At 32.7% G+C, this 23,164-nt stretch overlaps 2 pseudogenes across 2 annotated transcripts; both read left to right on the forward strand.

Annotated features, from left to right (window-relative positions):
* Nucleotides 1-79: 79 nt before the first annotated feature.
* On the forward strand, nt 80-10,562 carry LOC111299842 (protein CELLULOSE SYNTHASE INTERACTIVE 1-like; annotated as a pseudogene). The gene is made up of 8 exons (XR_016329957.1): nt 80-289; nt 836-964; nt 1,931-2,004; nt 2,523-5,567; nt 5,759-8,209; nt 8,864-9,318; nt 9,916-10,025; nt 10,189-10,562. The product of XR_016329957.1 is annotated as a protein CELLULOSE SYNTHASE INTERACTIVE 1-like (transcript).
* A 6,539-nt stretch (nt 10,563-17,101) lies between these two features.
* LOC111300665 (aspartic proteinase-like protein 1) lies at nt 17,102-22,809 on the forward strand (annotated as a pseudogene). Its single transcript, XR_016329958.1, has 7 exons — nt 17,102-17,639; nt 18,343-18,481; nt 19,451-19,693; nt 19,825-20,052; nt 20,174-20,211; nt 22,034-22,105; nt 22,409-22,809. The product of XR_016329958.1 is annotated as an aspartic proteinase-like protein 1 (transcript).
* The last annotated feature ends 355 nt before the right edge of the window (nt 22,810-23,164 follow it).

The following is a 23,164-nucleotide window of genomic DNA, read 5'->3' on the forward strand; positions in this document are numbered from 1 at the left end:
TATAAGTAATTTTTTCCTTTTTTTTTTTTTAAACTAGAAATTCTTAATTTCTAATTTATTGTATCACATCCATACAACAAAACCATTCTTTTAAAAACTTTTTGAAGTAATGCAAGAAAAATTGAACAATTTCATCCGGCTAATTAAATTTCTTGTCTCCCTTAGAAAAGTCTCCAAATACGAACGTTAGAAACGCCGAGCCTAGAACAGAAGAAGAATCCAAGCTGAGCCGAGAAGTAGAGCTTTCAAATCGTCGGTGGTCCGGTGAATGGGTCGGCTCTGACTGTGGGTGAGTAGTGAGCTGAAAATAAACCACAACATTCGCTCTTCCTTTTTCCTTCTCAGAGAGAAAAAAAAAAAAACGGTAAAAGCAGAAAGAAGAAGAAGAAAAATCAACAATACTTTTTTATTAAAGGATTGATTGATCCGCTGTCGTTTTTCAATAACTAAGCTCCTCAAAATCACTTCATTCATTTTAGTAATTCACCTCCACTCTTTAATTTGTTTTTTTCCCCTTTCTTTAATCGGACGTCAATCTGACGTTTACTGACTTTCAGTTTGGTAAAATTCAACTCTTTTTAGTGGAATTTTTTTTGTTAAATCAGTTTATATTTGTTTTTATTCTTTGTTTGTTTCTTGAGAAAAACTTAGAAAAGAAAGTAAATGGAAAATCGGTGTGTTGGAAATGTGATCTGTTGCTCTAATCGTTTCGTTAGTTCTAGTTTACTAGCCTTTTGAGATCACAGTATTGTTGATTTATGAGGATTTTTGCTTGATGCGGGTTTGATTGATATATAAAATTCTTATTTAACAATTTTCTTTTACTGTTTGGCAGGAAATTTTAATGTTTTGACGACGCTAGAGGCTGAGTTGGATCTGGAGAGCGGCTAAAGCAAAGCTGGCGGCGACACTGGCTTGGAGGTTCGCTGCCAACAATGGCAGCGGCCTTGCTGCAAATGATATGGTATGGTTCTAATTTTCAGACTTAGTTTTTGGATAATTTACCGATAAGTATAAGGATTGTAAATTTACTGATATGTTCCATTTATGAAAGTTTAAGGTGTTATTTGCTAGGGGGTTTGTTTATCATTTTGCAATCTTTGGTAATAAATAAATGCACTAAATCACATTGCACTCTGAAGATAGTGCTTCTGGCCTTCAATATGGAAATGTAATTCAATGATGATGAAATCTGAAAAAGATTTGAATGATGAGACCAAGAAATTTTATAGTGGATATGTTGGTTAAAGGCCTTTATTTTTGGAAATTTATTTAGAGCCATTTATATTGATATTTAAGGTTTTCAATCTTCAAAATCATTTACTGTGAGGTGACAGTGTCACTAACATGCACTGATGCTTATGAGTTGAGACTTCGGCAAATAAGCTAAAAAAATGTATAATGCTATCACTTGGTTTCATTTCTCTAAAAGATTGCCTTTTGTTATGGAGGTTAGTTCAGAGATATATGTGAAGCAACAACATTTGTTGCTTGTCTCACTGTATTCTCTGATTTTTTTCTGACTACCATACAATAGGTAATTTCCAGTATTGCTGTCCCCAAAACCACAAACACCCACTCTCCCCAGGCCCCAACCACCTACACCAAAAATAGAAAAAAAAAAAAAAAAAGAGAAAATGAAATCCTATATTTATACTTTCAACTTTCTCTTACCCCTGGAACAATCAGTGAGGTTGGGAATATTTTGTGATTGACCAAAAGACCTTTCGAACTGAACTGCAATGCCTTTCTTGTTTATGTTTTCCGTACCATTTTTTTACATGTAGCTTCTTACAATCATCATATTATCATTTTTTTATTGTTTTCGCATGGCTACTTCATTCAACCGTGGATGGATGTCTATTTATAATCAATTGAATAAATTTGAATCATTGACGTCAAACCATTTCTGTGTCTTTCATGGTTGCAGGAAAAAAATGGGGATGCAAAACATCAAGAATCGGAGCCCCCAACTCCACATTCTATTATAAAAATGAGTTTGAGGTTAGTGTAAGCTTTATTGTATGTATATTTATGCAACGACTTGAGACGCATTGCACTAAGAAGAGCTGAGAACAATGTGGATAAATAATTCTGGTCTTTGAGTTGCTTACTAAATACAGAACAGTCCGAAATTTGCTGTACGACAGCAGCGTAAAGTTTAGCTAACTATTTAATTAGATGTACTATGTTTTCATTCTAGCTTCCCCAGCTAATCTATTTTGACTTCCCTTTGGTATTTTGGCGTCTTTGACTTGGATTCTATTGTCATGGGCCTCATTATTTCACTATTTTTTTTTGGCTATTTTTGTTGTGCTATCATAGGCCTTTATATTTTTTTTCCTGTTGCTCCTGAATTATAACTGATAGAGAGTGTTTGCTTTAGTACCACTTGATTATCGTCCATGATAATATATATCTTCCCCCATTCTTGGTGATTTACTGAGTTTGCGTGCCATGATTATTATTTATTAGCTATTATAATTCTATATTGACTATCTTATGCCCTAAATCACCTGTAGGGATTGTACAAGTAGCATGGAGGATCCAGATGGGACACTAGCGAGTGTTGCACAATGCATTGAACAGTTGCAGCAGAGTTCCTCATCTTTAGATGAGAAAGAGCATTCCTTGAGGCAATGCCTGGACTCATCGACACACGTGAAAATGCTTTTAGTGCTTTTGGATCTCACTCTCAGGCAGTTCCAGTTCTTGTCTCTCTTCTCCTATCAGGACCACTTGGAGTGAAGATGCAGGCTGCAACTGTTTTAGGCTCACTCTGTAAGGAGAATGAACTAAAGGTTAAAGTTTTGCTTGGGGGCTGCATACCACCATTGCTTGGCCCCCTCAAGTCCAACTCAGCAGAAGGTCAAGTTGCAGCAGCTAAGACCATCTATGCTGTTTCACAGGGTGGTGCCAAGGATCATGTTGGATCAAAGATTTTTTCAACTCAGGGAGTTATGGCAGTGCTTTGGAAGCTGCTACAGGATGGTCTCAAAACAGAACACTTGGTTGATAACTTATTGACTGGAGCATTAAAAAACCTCTCAAGCAGCACATAGGGATTTTGGTCAGCGACAGTACAGGATGGAGCAGTTGATATCCTTGTAAAGTTGCTCACAACTGGACACTCAAGCACTCAAGCTAACATATGCTTTCTTCTTGTGTGTATGATGATGGAGGATGCATCTGTTTGTTCTAAGGTATTGACTGCCGGAGCTACAAAACAATTGCTTAAACTATTAGGACCTGGTAATGAAGCCCCTGTTAGAGCTGAGGCTGCAGATGCTCTTAAGTCACTTTCTGCCCAGTGCAAATAAGCTAGACGGGAAATAGCTAATTCCAATGGTATTCCTGCTCTAATAAATGCTACAATAGCTCCTTCAAAAGAATTCATGCAAGGTGAGTATTGCCCAAGCATTGCAGGAGAATGCTATGTGTGCTTTGGCAAACATTTCTGGTGGTTTATCGTATGTCATCTCCAGCCTTGGTCAAAGCCTTGAGTCATGTTCTTCACCTGCTCAGACTGCTGACACGCTTGGGGCTTTGGCTTCAGTTTTAATGATTTATGTCAGCAAAGCAGAATCTACTAGAGCATCAGCTCCTTTGGTTGTTGAGCAGACTTTAATTAATCAGTTACAACCTCGCTTACCATTCCTTGTGCAAGAACTACAATAGAAGCCCTAGCCAGTTTGTATGGGAATACTATACTGTCAATTAAACTTGCAAATTCTGATGCAAAAAGGTTGCTTGTTGGATTGATCACCATGGCAACCAATGAAGTCCATGAAGAGCTTGTAAGAGCTATCCTCACACTTTGCAACAATTAAGGAAGTCTATGGCATGCGCTTCAAGGCCAGCAAGGTGTTCAGTTGTTGATATCTCTTCTTACTCTTTCATCAGAACAACAGCAAGAATGTGCAGTTCTTCTATCTAATGAAAATGATGAAAGCAAGTGGACCATTACTGCTGCTGGTGGCATTCCTCCACTTGTTCAAATTCTGGAACTTGGTTCCGTGAAGGCCAAGGAAGATTCTGCATTGATCCTCAAGAATCTATGCAAGCACAGTGAAGATATATGTTCATGTGTTGAAAGTGCTGATGCTGTTCCTGCACTATTATGGCTGCTCAAGAATGGGAGCCCAAATGGGAAAGAAATTGCAGCAAAGACTCTGAACCATTTAATTCATAAATCTGATACAGCTACTATCAGCTAGCTCAGCGCATTATTAACCAGTCATCTACCTGAATCTAAGCTGTATGTTTTGGATGTTCTAAGAAGTATGCTTTCAGTGGTCCCCTTCCATGATATGTTGCATGAAGGTAGTGCTGCAAATGATGCCATTGAGACCATGATTAAGAAATTGAGCTCAACTAAAGAAGAAACTCAGGCGATGTCAGCATCAGCTTTAGCTGGGATTTTTGAAACCAGGAAGGACTTGCGCGAAAGTAACATTGCTGTAAAAACTCTTTGGTCAATAATGAAGCTGCTAAATATTGAATCTGAAAACATCTTAATAGAGTCCGGTCACTGCCTTGCCGCAATATTTCTTTCAATTAAGGAGAATCGGGATGTGGCTGCTGTTGCTCAGGATGCAATGTCTGCCTTAGTTGCACTTGCTGACTCTTCAGTTCTTGAAGTTGCAGAGCAGGCTGTATGTGCTCTAGCAAATCTTATTTTGGATACTGAAATATTAGAGACAGCAATTGCTGAACAAATTATTCTGCCTTCTCCAAGGGTCTTATGTGAAGGAACTGTTTTTGGGAAGACTCATGCAGCAGCAGCAATAGCGCCTCTGCTCCATTCAAAGTGAGTTGATTATGCCATAACTGATTGCATGAACTGTGCTGGAACAGTTATTGCATTAGTTTCTTTTCTAGAATCTGCCAGAAGTGGATCTGTTGCCACAGGAGAGGCACTAAATGTGCTTGCTATTCTGTCAAGATCAGAAGTGGCCAGTGGTCAAATAAAACCTACATGGGCAGTTTTAGCTGAATTTCCAAAAGGCATATCTCCAATAGTTTCATCTATTGCTGATGCAACACCCTTGTTACAGGATAAAGCTATTGAGATATCATCACGACTTTGCCATAATCAACCTGTTGTTCTATGAGATGCTGTTGCTAGCACTTCTGAATGCATACAATCAATTGCTAGAAGGGTGATCGGTTCCACAAACTTAAAGGTCAAAATTGGGGGCACTGCACTTCTGATATGTGCGGCAAAAGTAAATCACCATAGAGTGGGGGAAGATCTCAATCAATCAAATTCTTCTGCGTATCTAATTCAATCCCTTGTTACGTTGCTTGGTTCTGGAGAGACTTCTGTGGCAACTCCACTAGATGGTGGTCACGGTGTCATTAACATCTGTAGGCATGCTAAAGAAGAAGCAAGGAATGGGGAATCTGATACAGGCACAGCATTTATTTCCGGTGTCAATTTAGCTGTATGGCTACTTTCTGTCCTTGCTTGTCATGATGAAAAGAGTAAAAATTCTATAATGGAGGCTGGAGCAGTTGAAGTTGTCGTTGAGAGAATCTCCCAATGATCTCCCCAGTATGCTCAGGTATTAATCCTCTTCTTGTTAATTATTTATTGAAAATAATGTTGATGAATAGAATTTATGGTGCTTATAATGATATATAAAATTTCTCATAGACGGCATTGATATTATTCGCTGTTCCCTGTTGTGCAATTGTGGCTATATTCGCTCCTATTTTTACTAGAACTGTTTCTATTCTCTGTGGTAATTTGCAGATTGATTTTAAGGAAGATAACAGCATATGGATTTGTGCATTGTTACTAGCAATCTTATTTCAAGATAGAGATATCATTCGGGCACATGCAACAATGAAATCTATGCCAGTACTTGCAAATTTAGTGAAGTCAGAGGTGTAAGCAAATAGATATTTTGCTGCACAAGCAATGACTGGTTTAGTCTGTAATGGTAGCAGAGGGACTTATCTATCTGTTGCAAACACGGGGGCTGCTGGTGGGCTTATCTCCTTGCTTGGCTGTGTTGATGTTGATATACAAGAATGTCTTGAATTGTCAGAAGAGTTTGCTTTGGTTTGCTGCCCAGATCAAGTTGCTCTTGAAAGGTTATTTAGAGTTGAAGACATTAGGGTTGGTGCTACTTCTTGAAAAGCAATACCTGCCCTTGTTGATCTACTTAAACCAATTCTAGACTGTCCTGGTGCACCATTTCTGGCACTTGGGCTTCTAACTTAGCTTGCAAAAGACTGTCCTTCAAATAGATTGTTGTGGTGGACTCAGGGGCTTTGGAAGCATTGACTAAGTATCTTTCTCCCAGCCCTCAAGATGCAACCAAGGAAGCTGCCACTGATCTGTTAGGGATCCTTTTTAGCAGTGCTGAAATTCGAAGACATGAGGCTGCATTTGGTGCTGTTAGCCAACTTGTAGCAGTTTTACGTCTTGGAGGGAGAGCTGCTAGGTATAGTGCTGCTAAAGCATTGGAAAGCCTATTCTCTGCTGGCCATATCAGAAATGCAGAGACTGCTCGGCAAGCTGTTCAACCCTTGGTTGAGATTCTTAATACTGGACTGGAAGGAAAGCAGCATGCTGCTATTGCAGCATTAGTTAGGTTGTTGAGTGAAAATCCTTCTAGAGCCCTTGTAGTTGCAGATGTTGAAATGAATGCAGTAGATGTTCTTTGCAGAATCCTTTCGTCAAATTGTTCAATGGAACTGAAGGGGGATGCTGCTGAGTTGTGTTGTGTTCTTTTTGCAAATACAAGAATCAGGTCCACTATGGCTGCAGCTCGTTGTGTAGAGCCTCTAGTGTCTCTCCTTGTAACTGAGTTCAGTCCTGCTCAACATTCAGTTGTCCATGCATTAGATAAACTTGTGGATGACAAGCAACTGGCAGAACTAGTTGCTGCACATGGTGCTGTAATACCTCTTGTTGGCCTTCTTTATGGTAGGAATTACATGCTTCATGAAACTATCTCAAGAGCTCTTGTGGAGTTAGGGAAAGACAGGCCTTCTTGTAAGATGGAAATGGTGAAAGCTGGAGTAATTGAAAGCATGCTTGATTTCCTTCTTGAAGCGCCAGATTTCCTGTGTGCTGCTTTTGCAGAATTGCTCCGAATACTTTCAAATAATGCTACTATCGCTAAAGGATTGTCTGCTGCAAAAGTGGTTGAGCCCCTTTTCAGTTGCTGTCAAGACCAGAATTTGGGCCTGATGGACAGCATAGTGCATTACAGGTCCTAGTAAATATTCTGGAGCATCCACAGTGCCGTGCTGATTATACACTGACCTCTCATCAAGCTATAGAACCACTTATTCCAGTCCTTGATTCTCCAGCTCCAGCAGTTCAACAGTTGGCGGCAGAGCTTCTATCACATCTGCTCTTGGAAGAACATCTTCAGAAGGATGCATTGACACAGCAAGTAATTGGTCCACTTATAAGAATTCTTGGTTCTGGCATACATATCTTGCAACAGAGAGTTGTGAAGGCACTTGTCAGCATTGCACTGCTATGGCCAAATGAATGTTTTAGCTAGCATTCTGCAATTCAGTTCTGAATTTTATTTGGAAGTTCCTGTTGCTTTTTTGGTAAGGTTGCTCCTTTCTGGATCATAGGACACTGTGATTGGTGCATTGAATGCTCTTCTGGTATTATGAAGTGATAATGGAACCAGTGCTGAAGCGATGGCTGAAAGTGGTGCCATAGAGGCTCTCTTAGAACTCCTCATATCTCATCAGTGCAAGGAAACAGCTGCAAGACTGCTGGAAGTATTACTCCATAATGTGAAGATCAGAGATACAGAAGCTACTTAAACCGCAATTGTACCACTATCCCAATATTTTTTAGATCCACAAAGCCAAGCTCAACAGGCAAGGCTACTGGCAACATTGGCTCTTGGTGACCTTTTCCAGAACGTGGCACTCGCTCAAAGTGCTGATGCTGTTTCAGCTTGTCGTGCTCTTGTTAATGTGCTGGCAGACCAACCAACAGTAGAAATGAAAGTGGTAGCCATATGTGCTTTGCAAAATCTTGTAATGTACAGCCTATCAAATAAGAGAGCAGTTGCAGAGGCGGGTGGTGTTCAGGTTGTATTGGATCTAATAGGTTCAAGTGATCCAGAGACATCCGTTCAGGCTGCAATGTTTGTTAAACTTCTATTTTCTAACCATACCATTCAAGAGTATGCTTCTAGTGAAACAGTGAGAGCCATAACTGGTAAGTTCCCTAACTCTGTTGGACTTTACCTTATATGGATGGTCAATGTGAGAAGTCACTTGTGAGTCTATAGTATATGAATGTTTCCATTGCTGTGCCCTACTTTTTGGTTATATTGCATATCCTTCTTTTTCTTTTTTTAGAAGTATGGTTCACAAAACCTTATGGTTGTAACATTTTAAAAGAGCCTCTTTTAGTTTTTATAATGGTTTGCCCTTGTTAGGGTTTTAGTTCAATTTAAGCTTCCAGTTTGATTGGTAATTCTGATTACATCAAGATTTATTGAGGATGCTTTTCGTTGTGGACACACACCTCAAAAATTTTCGTTAGCACTATAACATATTGCTTATGGTGAACAAAGTTGTAGAACTCAAAATGCTATTTACTGATGTAATAATTTCAACTGTAAATTCTTTGTGTGTGTGTGTGCGCAAGTGTGTACACCTTAGTTTTCTTTATCATTGGCAAAGTCTTGTGCTAGTAAGAAGTGACAAAAAACATATATTGTTCAAAGACCATCAGTACTTTGAAATTGATTTGTTTTCCTTTAGTCAATTTCGTTTACAATGGTATTGGTAATCCATTGTTCTTTCGATAACCTTCCATGCTAGCTTTTACTTCTGTTATACAGTAACTTCTATCCATGTCTTGCAGCTGCTATTGAAAAGGATTTTTGGGCCACTGGAACTGTGAATGAGGATTATCTAAAAGCTCTAAATTCTTTATTTAGCAACTTCCCACATTTGAGAGCAACTGAGACTGCAACGCTTACCATTCCCCATTTCATTACATCCCCGAAAACAGGTTCAGAGGCAACTCAAGAAGCTGCTTTGGATTCTCTTTTTCTACTCAGGCAAGCTTGGTCAGCCTGCCTAGCTGAAGTTTCAAGAGCTCAATCAGTTGCTGCTGCCGGTGCAATCCCATTGCTGCAATACTTAATTCAGTCTGGCCCACCTAGATTTCAGGAGAAGGCCGAATTTCTGTTGCAATGCTTGCCTGGGACATTAGTGGTGATAATCAAGCGTGGCAACAATATGAAGCAATAAGTAGGAAACCTGAGTGTTTATTGCAAACTTACACTTGGCAACAGTCCACCTCAGCAAACCAAGGTAAGAATTGCTTCCATATCCTTCTCTATCCTGTTTATCTGATTGTTGTTTGAGTTAGGGAACTTTTCTTTCTGAATTTATCAGTTATCACCTAATTGTTTGGTAAAACTAAACAATTAGTTCATAGAAACATGAGATTCCGAGTAGCCATACATCCCCCGACTGTTTGAGCTTCATCTCCTTACTCCTCCTAACTAGTTTCCTTAAAATGACTGGTATATAGTGAGCCGAAGTTCTCTAAATAGCTACCAGTATATGGAGACATGACGTTGCTGATGTTTGGGTTCAAATCTTAAAGCAACTCTTAAAGAGTTAAGATTAACATTAAAGAGAAATTTTTTTATAAGATCTTCAAGCTTTCTTGGTCAGGAAGCACTTTGATATAAGTCACTGTTGTCTCCTAAAATTCTATATGTTTGCTATATAAACTTACAACAAATTGAATGAAAATGTATTACGTCTGATTATGCTAGGTTGAAAATCACTTTTAAAACACTTTGTGCTTGTCCCAGTACATACCATTCTCTGCTCGTTTATCTTTGAGCTCTCTTCACCTTCTCTAATTTGTGCTAACCCAACTCATCCTTCCATTGTCAGATTGCATCAACTGGCCCGAATCCTATGAAAGTTTTGCATGGACTTTTGAGAGTCCTCCAAAGGGCCAGAAGTTGCACATATCTTGCGAGAATAAGAGCAAAATGGGGAAGGTAAGCATATCCTAAACATACACACACACACACACACACACACATATATATATATATATATTTTTATGGTTGGGTTGGGTGTTTTAAGAGAATTTTCTACAAATTTTAGTTTCCTTTAATTGTTTTTAAACTTTTTTTTTTTGGTTCTTTGTACAAACAACAGAGTTCCTTCCGACAAGTTACGATCCAAATTGCTAGGGTTGTAATGGTTGGAGCGGTTGCCGGCGAGTATACTTTGTTGCCGGAAAGTAAAAGCAGGCCGTCACAGGATTCGGAAATAGAATTCCAGTGGTCTAACAAGTAAAGAATGTCACAAAAGTAATTATTTTTTCCGCAAATTGAAATTTTGGGGGGTTAGAAAATTATATGATCAAGCAGTGTTCAGAGTCTGGCAGAGATTTTGACTTGTGTAGTGTTTTGTATAGAGTATTTTAAAAATAGTAATAATTTTTTAATGTTTTCTTTTATAATCTGATTTTCTTTACATTTCCCTGGGTTGAATCATATGGACACAAAGCTTTTTTCTTTTGCTTTGTAGTTCTTGTACTCAATTTGACAGGGATAAGGATGTTGTTTCTCGCTTTGGAATTGAACATGTTTTCACGTAAATAATCGAGTTTGAAATTAAACAGACTGGGAAGAGAAAACCGCAAAAGCCAAGGCCGCCAACTCAACGGTTGAATTTGAGCACCTACCTGTCTCGAAAGTTAAGAAACGGAACGGACTACACGTGTCAGACAACGACCCGACAATCAAACCTCTTATATTTTTTCTAACAGGTCATCAAGAAACTCTACGTTTTATTTTTTTATTTCCACAGTGGACCCTACATACGTGGCCGCTCCTCATTAAACCTATTCATAATTTTTGCCTCTAAAGTCCAAACAAATTACTGTAATTAATTTAATTAATTAAAATTAATCCCACTTAACTTGTAAACAAATTAATGGATTAATGTAATATTTGAATTTTAAAAATTTAATATATAAATTATGAATATATTAACTAATGTTAATTAATGTGTAATATGATATTTGAAGATTATTTATTTTTTACATATAATTATTTAAAATTAATCATATTAAAAATAAATATTACATTAATTATAGATTATAATTTAAATATTATATTAAAATTTTTAAAATTTAGATATCATATTAAATATTTTATTATAATTTAAAAATTAATCCTACATGATTAATCATAAAAAAAATACAATATATACGAGGAGTTTTATAATAAGTTTAAACTTTTTAGCCTTATAATAAGGTAATTATTAGATTTATATAATTAAATCTTAACAACCAACGAGGTATTGGTTCAGTAGTAAGCAATCTGACCCCAAACAAATTTTACTTATCAAAGGTAGGGGTTCGAAACTTAGAGAAGGCCCTTGTTGGGGGGAGAGGTAACCTACGTGATCACTGTTCTTAGATCACTAATGCTCCACTCTCGGAATGGTGACACCATTTCCACCCCCATTTTTTTACCAAAAAAAAAAAATCTTAACCATTGATTAAATTTTAAAATAGAGAAGAGCAAAACCTGTTCATCAAGTAATAAGATTGCAAAATAAAGTTTATAAAATTTTATATATAATTTAAATAATATTCACTTTATGTAATAGTTTTATATTTTTCACTTTGTTATATGTTTTATGAAATTACTTAAAATAAAAAATAATAATTAAAAATTTTTTAAAGTAATTGGTATCTTCAAAAATAGATAAAAACATATTATAAAAAATAATTCTAAAGAAATTAAAAAATATTAACATAAAAATTCTTTCAAAAAAATTAACTTAAAAAGAATATATATTTTAAATAATAATAAAACTATTAACATAATCAACTAAGAGATAATAAAATTTATATCAATTTATGTAAAATGGGATAAAATATTATAATATACTAAAAAATAAGTTATGAAAATTTTAAATATAATTGAGTATAAGAAAAAGCCTTAGAAGAATCATTTTAACATAAATAATTAAGTTAACAACATAAAATTTAAATTAATTATTTTTCTTATAAATATATAAGAAAATAGTTAAAATATATTTAAGAATAAAAATTAATGTAAAAGATATGATATTTAAAAAAAAAATAAAAAATCTATTAATGTAAATATGTTAGAGAAATTGTAAAATTTATATAATTTAACGTAAAATATGTTACAAATGTCATAACATCTAAGAAAAAACTATAATAATTCTAAACTTAATAAAATATAAAAATAACTATAAAAAATATTATTGTAATGTAAATATTAAGAAAATTTTAATTAATTATTATTCCTATAAATATATAAAGAAAATATCTAATAAATAAAAAATATAAATAATGTGAATAGCTAAGAGGAAACATAACATTTATATTAATTTACATAAAAGAGGTAAAAATTGTCATAACATATTAAGAAAGAATTATGATAATTCTAAACATATTAGAAGCAATAACAAATGTAAAATATATTATTATAACGTAAATAATTATAATGACAATATAAAATTTTAATTAATTATTGTTTTTGTATATAAATAAAATAGCTATAAATTAAAAATAAATTGGTAATATAAACAAGTATAAAAAAACAAAAAATTAGTGTCATTTAGTGTAAAATGGGTAAAAAGTATTGTAATATACTAAGAAAAAGTTATGATAATTCTAAACATAATAAAAAGTAAGAACAACTTTAAGAAGATATTATTATAACATAAATAATTATGTGTGCAACATAAAATTTTAACTAATTATTATTTTTTAAAATATATAAAGAAAATACTTAAAAATTGAAAAACAAATAGAAAACATAACATGAGTATCATTTGATGTAAAACTAAAAAATGTGTCGTCATATACTAAAACTGAGCTATTACAATTTTAAATTTAATTAAATGTAAGAACAATCATAAAACAAATTATTACAATGTAAATAATTAAGTTGTTAACATAAATTTTAATTAATTATTATTTAAGCATATAAGAAAAATAGTTAAAAATTAAAAAATATATTGGTAATGTGACACCTATTTGTGTTCGGGCCCAATTAGGCCCATTTACGTTTGGGCTCAATTAGGCTTATTGGTGTCCGAACCTGATTAGATAATTTATTATTATTATTATTATTATTATTTATTTTCTCTTCTTTTTGTCCGAATCTACCAAGGGAAAAAGAAATATGAATCTGACCAGAATCAATGATTTTTAATGTAAAGTCAATCGATGAAGTAATTGGAATCAAATAAGAAACCTAGAATCACGGTTGGACAGAATCAATCCCAGGATTCAAGCTTGGATTGGCTCTGTCCATTTCTTAAAAATCCTCATAAGATTACCCATTAATTGGATCAATTCTAATAAAAGATGGACACACAAAAAATTTGAAAAGAGAAAATTTTTGAAGAAAAAAGATCTGAAGAATTTTTTGCAGAAATGGTTTTGGAAAGTTCAGTTATGGGATTTTAGGTTCAATCTGAAGTTGAGGGCTTGATTTTAGGTTTCTATGTTAGAATTGGGATTTTGAAAGGTTCTGGGAGTGATCTAGATGAAAATTGAAGAAATCTAGAAAAAATTAGAAGAAATTTGGGTTTTTTAGGTTTGGAATAATTTTTCGGTGAAAGTATGAATTTTGTGATAATTTTTTTGGTGGGGTTTTGAAGTTTTGGGCGAGATTTCAGTGAGATTTCTAGAATCCAATATGTTTTTTAGAAATCGATGGGTTTTTCAGTTTTTAGTTGAAATTTTCGGTGATATCCCCATAAATCGATGATATTCTTAGTTTCTTATTGAATTTGTCGATGGGCTTTTCAGAGAGAAGCCAAAGGAAATTGGATTTAGAGAGAAAGAGAGGCTCGAGTAATTTTGAGAAAAAACACTAAGAGGTGCCATATATACTAGCCAAGCACGACGTCGTTTTGAACAAGCCAAGATCCGCGTGTAGACTTAGCAACCCACGTGTGGACCCGCGTTCTGACCTAACCCAATCGCAGGTTTTTTATTTTTTTTTATTTTTATTTTTTGATTTGATTTAATTTTACTTTTTTTAACCCATTTTTTATTTTTTGGTTTTATTTAAAAAAAACAAAAAAATAATTATTTCTGTCACTAGTGTTTCTGAAAGAAAAAAATTCAAAAAAAAAAAGAAAAAGAGAAAAATCTTTCAAAAAAATCTTTGTAAATAATGTTTTCGAAATAATAAAAAATAAACAAAAATTGAAAGGTTTACTGTTTTCTTTATAGAATAAAAATTAATAAATTCGACGACAGAGTCTTTTAAGAGTGGAACATTAGTCTCCATTAATATTCTTAAGGTAAAAAAATTATCCTAAATTACTACCAAACTATTAGGACAATTTTAGGGTTAATTTTTAATATTAAGTCATTTGGTAAATCATAAAGATGATCAAGACTTGATAATTTAAAATCAAAACTGGTATCATTTTTGGATAGACGTTGTGAGAATGCTATAATATTTCTCATGCGTAATCGACTCCTGAACCTAGCATTTATTTTGCAGATCAGATTTAATTAAGTGGCTAATCACACCTAATTAAAAAAGATCGATGACAACTCCTTTTCATCTATATCTTGTTGTAGATCCACGGATCTATACGTTATGACAAGTAATATAAACAAGTGAGAAAAAACGTAAAATTAGTATAATTTAGTGTAAAATGAGTACAAATGACAATTCAAAACGTAATGAAAAATAAAAACAGTCATAATAATATATTATTGTAACGTAAATAATTATATTGACAATGTAAAATTTTAATTAATTATTATTTAGTAAATATTTAAAAAAAATAGATAGAAATTAAAAATAAATTGATAAAGCAAATAAGTGAGAACAAATAAAAAATCAGTAGCATTTGGCCTAAAATAAGTAATAAGTGTTGTAACACATTAAGAAAAGAGTTATAACAATTTTAAATATAATAGAAAAGTAAACAACCGTAAGAAAAAATTATTGTAAAGTAAATAATTATGTTGACAATTTTAAATTTTAATTAATTATTGTTCTTGTAAATATATTAGAAAATTAGCTAAAATAAAAAAATAAATTGATAATGTAAATAAGTGAGAAACATAAAATTAGTATCATTTGATGTGAAATAGGTAAGAAATGTCATAAAATGCTAAGAAAGAGTTATGACAATTCTTAATGTAATGGAAAGTAAGAACAATTATAAAATTATATTATTATAATATAAACAATCATAATGATAATTTAAAATTTTAATTAATTATTGTTCTTGTATATATATATATATATATATAAAAGAAAAATAGTTAAAAATTAAAAAATAAATTAGTTATGTAAACAAGTGAGAAAAAATATAAAATTAATACTATTTGGTATAAAATAGATAAGAAGTCTCGCAACATATTAAAAAAAGTTATGATAATTCTAAATGTAATGAAAAGTAAGAATAACTGTAAGAATATATTATTGTAACAAAAATAATTATGTCGATAATTTAAAATTTTAACTAATTATTATTTTTTAAATATATAAGGAATATAACTAAAAATTAAAAAACAAATAGGTAACGTAAAAAAGTGAAAAAAAAAAAGGAAAATTAGTATAATTTAGCTTAAAATAAGTAAAAAATATTATAACATATTAAGAAAAAATAATGACAATTTTAAATATAATAAAAGGTAAGAACAATCATAAAAAAAAAAAATTCTAACATAAATAATTAAGTTGTCAATATAAAATTTTAATTATTTATTTTTTTGTAAATATATAAAAAAATAGCTAAAAATTTAAAAAACAAATTCATAACATAAACAAGTAGGAAAAAACGTAAAATTATTATCATTTGACATAAAATGGATATGAATTGTCATAATATGCTAAAAAAAGTTATGATATTTTTAAACATAATGAAAATTAAAACAACTATAATAATATATTATAGTATCGTAAATAATTATATTAGTAACATAAAATCTTAACTAATTATTATTTGATAAATATATAAGAAAACTAGTTAGAAATTAAAAAAAATGGTAATATAAACAAGTGAGAACAAATGTAAATTAGTATCATTTAGCATAAAATGTATAAAAAATATTGTAACACGTTAAAAAAGAGTTATGATAATTTAAATATAATAAAAAATAAAAAATAGGGTAAAAAATATTATTGTAAAGGTAATACTTATGTTGACAACATAAAATTTTAATTATTTATTATTTCTATAAATATAAAAGAAAAATAGTAAAAAATAAAAAATAAATTGATAACATAAACCAGTGAAAAGCAATGTAATATCATTTGGATCAAAATGGGTTAGAAGTATTGTAACACATTAAGAAAAAGTTACAATAATTTAAACATGATGAAAAATAAGAACAATAATAAAAATATATTATTGTAACGTAAATAATTATATTGATAATGTAAAATTTTAATTAATTATTATTATTGTATATATATAAAGAAAATAGCTAAAAATTAAAAGAAATTGATAATGTAAATAAGTGAGAAAGAACATAAAATTAATATCATTTGGAGTAAATTTGATAAGAAGTGTCATAATATGCTAAGAAAAAATTAAGATAATTCTAATCCTAATGAATAATAAGAATAACAGTAAAAAAAAATATCATTATAATATAAATATTTAAATAAAAAGCGTAAAATTTGTTTAATAAAAAGATATCAATATTTGCAATCAAAGTATCTATAAAAAATCATACAAATAAAATGGAACAATGATAGTTTTCATTTTATGATTTATGTTAAATAAATTTGTAAGACTAGAAAGAAAAATCATATAAATAAAAATATAAAATATATGACATAAATAACTAAAAAAATAATTTTAAAATAAAAAAGATAACGTAAAATAATTGGTATTTTAAAACTAAAAAAATAAAAAATTATTAAGATAAATACTAAAATTATATTAATTATTATTATAAGATTATCATTTGTTAATAATGAAGAAATAATATTTTTATAATTTTTAATTGATCTATTAACTTGTTCTATCATTTTTTGTTATTTTTCTAATTTTTTAATTTTTTATGAGATACATGATCTCATAATCTTAAAAAGTTCAATCAATTATGACTTTAGCATATACAAATCCCAATATACATATATTTCTCGGATTTCGTTTTCCCCTACCATCAACACTCTCCACTCTTTCTCTACAGTATGCACACGGTGCACCCTCGCCCTTTTCTTCTTCTTCATCAAAACCCCTAAAAAAAATGAAATCTTCCATTTGTTTGATTTTAATTTATATCCGCATTGCCATTTTTTTGGGCCAAAAAGCTTAGATCTATATGATGGCGATGAGGCGATCTCTTGTGTTGATTTTGGCGGCGCTTCTGGCATTTTCCACCGTCGACGTGGTGGCGGTTGTTACGTACTGGTCGAGGCTCATTCAAAGGTTTTCCGATGAGGCGAAGTTACTTGGGGTTCCGAGGAACTGCGGCGGAGTGCGGTTGCCGGAGAGGGAGAGATTGGATTACTACGAGGCGCTTGTGAACAGTGATGTTAGCGGCAGAAGGTGAAGCTTGGGCCTAAATACGACCTCGTTTTCCTCTCTCAAGGGAGTAAAACGATGTCATATGGAAAGGACTTCGGGTGGTATAAAAACTTGTACTCCCTTATTTGAACCATGTTGTTGACTGCTATTTGACTGAACATTTAGCTTCATTTGCTTAAATTTCCAATTATATATATATATATATATATATATTAAAAATTCTTCTATATTTCTTAGGATGTTGACTTTCTTTGAAGCAAAGTCAACCTTTTTTGCCTTTCCTTCTTTTTGTCTGCTTTGTCTTGGTTTTTAATAGACAAGGACTGCATTCGTGCATTACAAGTTAGTGGGTTTCAAATGCAGTACAATTTTTATGAGCAAATATTTATTTTCCTTTGTAAATGAATTTCTGTATGTTCTTAGCTAATGGAAATGGAAATTACTGCATTGAATGTGAAAAATATTCACCTAACAGATCCCAAAACACAGAGATAATATGATAGAAGTAGAATAAGTCAAGCTTAGTTTTCTAAAATAAATAAGAGGAAGTTGCTAACCTAAGAATATGGAGAATTTTACGAACCCCCCCCCCTCCCCCCCCCCTCCCCCCCCCCCCCAATACATACTAAAGGGAAAAAGATAATGGAGAATTTGACTTATTTCTATTGTTGATTTTATCAAATTTGATTAGAAAAAGCTGTATGTGACTTTATACTATATGGATTAAATCTTTGTAAATATCAGTTGAATTTTGGTTCCTTGCTGTTTATTTGGTTATCTAATGCATCCAGTTTCCAACTTTAGGCTGCACTACACCTGGACTGATATAGGGACGCCAAATGTTTCATTTCTTGTTGCATTGGACGTGGGGAGTGATCTACTTTGGGTTCCAGGCGATTGTGTGCAATGTGCTTCATTGTCTGCCAGTCACTATAGTAATTTGGTAGGCCAGCCTTTTATGATTATGTTGTTAAACAGTAATTTTTTACTTTAACCACCATTTTTGCATTCAAATGTTTTTGTTTTTTTGTGGTATATTTGAATTGTTGTTCATAATGCTTGTTTGGAAACTATGTAGCATGGATTTTTCCACGAGGCTGCTGTTTACTATCTATAATGGACCCAACTTTATTCAATGCTTTCAAAAAAAAAAAAAAAATCAGATTATTATATGTCGAATAAGCAGTAATAAAAGTTTTACCTTATTAGATATTATTTGCCATACATCTCAGAAACTTTTTTGTTAGTAAAAACATGAAATGGAGTTCATTACATAAAATAATTTAAAGATCCAAGCGACAATGAACATTAATTTTTCTCCTGGTAGTTTCAGCTATTCACGGAATAATAGTCTTGCTATGAAATAGATTTCTATTTTTAACAAGAGTATCCCGGTCTCTTGTATCTCAACTTTTTAAGTACTGGTGTATATGATACCTGTGCTTCATGATTTAGGAAAATCACCCCCTTAATACAAAGAAAAAAAAGAACAGTTGCTCAAATAGACCATTGACATAAAAAGAAAAAGAAGAAAAATTGCTCAAATAGACCATTGACACAAAAAGAAAAAGAAGAAAAATTGCTTAAATAGACCATTGATATTGAGTAATCTTTTAACCTATCAAGCCTTTATTACATCCATAGTCTGTCAAGTGTGTCTCCTTGGTAATTGTGCCATCAATAATTTATTTATTAAGTTTGTGGTTATTTAAAAAATTTCTCACTGAAGGTAATTTGTGGCACACCTATGTCACATGGAAGAAGGGGGTTGCTGGGCTGGAGTCAAGAATAGCTGTTTTTTTTATTTTAATGGCATGTGAAGTCTATGGTAAGGCAAAATAGCATGATTAGCACTTATTTCCAATGATTGATTGGCAGGTGCTCTGTCATATATGGGGCATCTATTATGCAGGAAAGAGATCTGAGTGAGTACAGACCATCTGGTTCAAGCTCTAGCAGGCATATACCTTACAGCCATCGATTATGTGAATCAAGTCCAAACTGCAAAAGTTCTAAGCAGCAATACCCTTACACTATTGACTTCTACACAGAAAAATACATCAAGTTCTGGATTGCTTGTTGAGGATACGCTACATCTTGCATCAACTGGTGGTCGTACATTGAACACTTCAGTGCAGGCTCCAGTCATTATAGGGTGCTTTATTGATGATTACTGATCACATTAGTTTCTTGATTTGATACATTTACTGATTTCTCTATCACTATCAAGGAATTGCTGTATATCTAACCATGGATTATTTCTGTTATCTTTTTTTCTTCAATCAGATGTGGTATGAAGCAAAGTGGTGGTTACTTGGATGGGGTTGCTCCAGATGGTTTAATGGGTTTGGGACTTGGAGAAATTTCAGTTCCGAGTTTCCTTGCTAAAGCAGGATTGATCCACAACTCTTTCTCTATTTGCTTTGATGAGGAAGATTATGGTAGAATTTACTTTGGGGATAAGGTACCAGCCACTCAACAATCTACTATATTTCTGCCTTCAGATGGGAAATAGTATGGAACCTTACTTTTATTTAGTTTGCTTTTCCTAACTTAATGTTCACTTATTTCTTAATTCTCAAATATCTTATGATTTCGTCTTCTGTATTGTGATTTAATTCATGTTGTTATTCAGTGTGACCTACATTGTAGGGGTGGAGGCCTGTTGTATCGGTAATTCTTCTCTTAAACCAACAGGCTTTAGTGCAGTGGTTGATAGTGGAACATCATTTACATTTCTTCCTAATGAAGTGTATGGGAGAATAGCTAAGGAGGTCTTTTTGCCTTGTAAACTCCTTGGTGTGAATTTGTAATCAATATTTGTCTGATTTCACCGCTATTTTGATAGTTTGACAGACGAGCCAATGCTACAATCACTAGCTATCTGGGTTATCCATGGAAATATTGCTATAAGTCCAGGTTAACTAACTTGAGTAAAGAGATTTATTAGATAGTTAGAATTTGTGTATGTGGGCATTAGAGGGTGCCCCTGCTATGCCAACATTTATTTATTTATTTGTGAAACAGTTCACAGGAGTTGCCTAAGGTTCTGTACTTGAAACTCATGTTCCCTTTAAGCAACAGCTGTGTGGTTTATAGTCCAATTTTTTTGGTCTATGGTGTTCAGGTACTTACTCTCTTTACCACATGGAAATTTCTACTTTTTTTTTTCAAAGCTTTTTCTTTCATTAGATTGGAAAATTGATCAAGGTTTAGGGTCAAAGACAAAAACATGTTATTCTTATTAAATATTGAAAGCAAAGTTGGACTATTTCATATATTAACCTCCGTCTTTCGGATTTGTGAGTAAGATTTGCTCATTTAACTTTGCCAAAATGTCAGAAAAAAAGAAATAGCCAATTTCTATTCTTGAACATCAGTTGCTTTTAAAGCAAAATATGAATTTCCTGTTTGACTAATTTCCAATATTGACATGTTGAAGATCTCTATTGTACAAGTGCTTATCTGGTAATGTTGGTGTTTTTTGCTTCTTTTTTTTTTTAATTTTCTTCTACGAGGAAAAAGTTCTAGCTGATGACAAAAACATGTTCGATAAAGAGATATACTGTCTTTATACTCCTTCTGTGCAGTTATGATGGCCTCTATTTTAATTTTCCTAATAAACCTAATAGAGTGCCACATTGCTTAGGAGAGCCAGTTTTATTGTTCATCTTTCAGATATACCTAATTAATAATCCTTCATGGTAGCCTCCACTTAATCAAATTTTTATTAGGGTAAATATTAATTGCTTAGCCGCCCCCCCCCCCCCCCCCCAAAAAAAAAAGTTTTTGTTTTGATGGAAATACCCTTTCCCTTTCCTTAAATGTACTGAATTCTTGCTCAACCTGTGGATGCGATTTAGCAAAAAAGCCATGACCTGGTGCTCCTTAAAGCATCTATGGATGCTTTGTTTCTTTTCTTTTCTTTTCTTTTTTTTTTTTATCATGTTTAAAAAGGAAAAACAAAAGGATAAAAAGCAAAATAGGTTTTCTTGGTTTCAAAACATCCCTTTTTTGAGTATACAGCTATTGTATATGAAGAAATATTTGGTGCATCAAAATTTTAATTTTACTATATTTTATGGATTCTACTCAATTTAATAACAGCAAGTAACCACCAAATATAACAGCATATCTTACTATGCTATATGATGTTTTTATCTTTGTTCACCTTGTTATCGTGGAGTGTGTAATTTGAAAGTAGCAATTAGATTAGTGAAAGCTGTCTGATTCAGATAAATTCTTAACTTGGTGGCCCTTGTGCAGGGGAGTCTCTGAATTCTGTTTAGCCATATAGCCTGTGGAGGGGGATGTTGGAATAATTGGACGTATGCTACTGTATTTATCTAATGCAAAATATGTTGTTCATATTATATTTGCTTTCATTCTGTCTGGCTTTGCTTGTGTGCTGGTACATGCATAGGTCAGCTCCATTCATGCATTGGTGTTTGAACATGAAATCGTAATTATACTCTAAGAAAATGTATTTTTGCAGAGAATTTCATGATGAGGTACCAAATGGTGTTCGATAGGGAAAATATGAAGTTAGGTTGGTCACCCTCAAATTGTAAGTTATTTAGTCTTTCTTAGCTTTTATATATGGTTCTATTTCCTTCCAATCTTTCTGACCATATGGCCAGAAAATTTGGTGCTCTTGGGTTATAGTTGGAAGGGACTAAATCAATGTTTTTCAGCGTGTAAACTTGTTCTAACAGTTAACCTTCTTGTTTCTATAGAACTTTTTCTTTATTTTGTGAGAGCAATGTTGGTACAACTTGACGCGAGATCCGATATGAAAATAATTGAGGTGTTGTCTTTTCGTTTCTTCATCAAAACAATGATATTCCAAATTCTCAATTTTCATATTCAGGTCAAGAATCAGCTGATGGTAAAAGGATGTCCCTTTCTCCTAATGGGACACCATCAAATCCATTGCCAACCAATGAGCAACAAATCACCCCTGGTGGACGGGCAGTTGCTCCAACCCTGGCCGGTAGGGCTCCCTCCAAAACTTCAGTCGCCCCGGCCCGCCTAGTATCATCGCAGTTTTGTTATTTAAAATTGCTGCCGTTGCTGGCTCTTTTGCATGTTCTTGTTTCATCTTTGCCACTAGATACTGGCACCACCCACGGTTGAATTTCATTCTCTCTTAGCCTCACATGTACATCCATCTTTGTATTATCATCCTAATATTTTTTTTTTCCTTTCTTCAGTATAATGTATAAATATTTGGAGCAATCTCGTGGTGTGATGCCATCAATTTTTTTTTTCCCTATGGCCATTGGATTGAACAGAGGGGCATGTAGTAGTATTATACATTATATTTACTTCCCAATTAGAAAAAACTTAATCCAGTTGCCTTTAAGCTGAGCTAATCACAATCTAATCATATGAACAAAGACAAATATGTACAAATTTTTAAAGCATGTAAGCCCATCTTCCGATCATATATTTCATCACTAACGAAAAAATTAAAAAGAAAGTTCTATGATTTGGGTGCTGTTTTTTTGTCGTAAACTTCCCTTTCACAGCCAAATCTCTGAGAAGTTTTTGTTTTACAGTATTTTTTTTCTTTATTTGTTTTATTGTCTTTTAATTCTTTTGAACTGGGAATTAGGAAGACTTT

The sequence above is a fragment of the Durio zibethinus genome, chromosome 18, assembly GCF_047325235.1.
Source record: "Durio zibethinus cultivar Kanyao isolate XHJ-2024 chromosome 18, ASM4732523v1, whole genome shotgun sequence".
Lineage (NCBI taxonomy): Eukaryota > Viridiplantae > Streptophyta > Magnoliopsida > Malvales > Malvaceae > Durio > Durio zibethinus.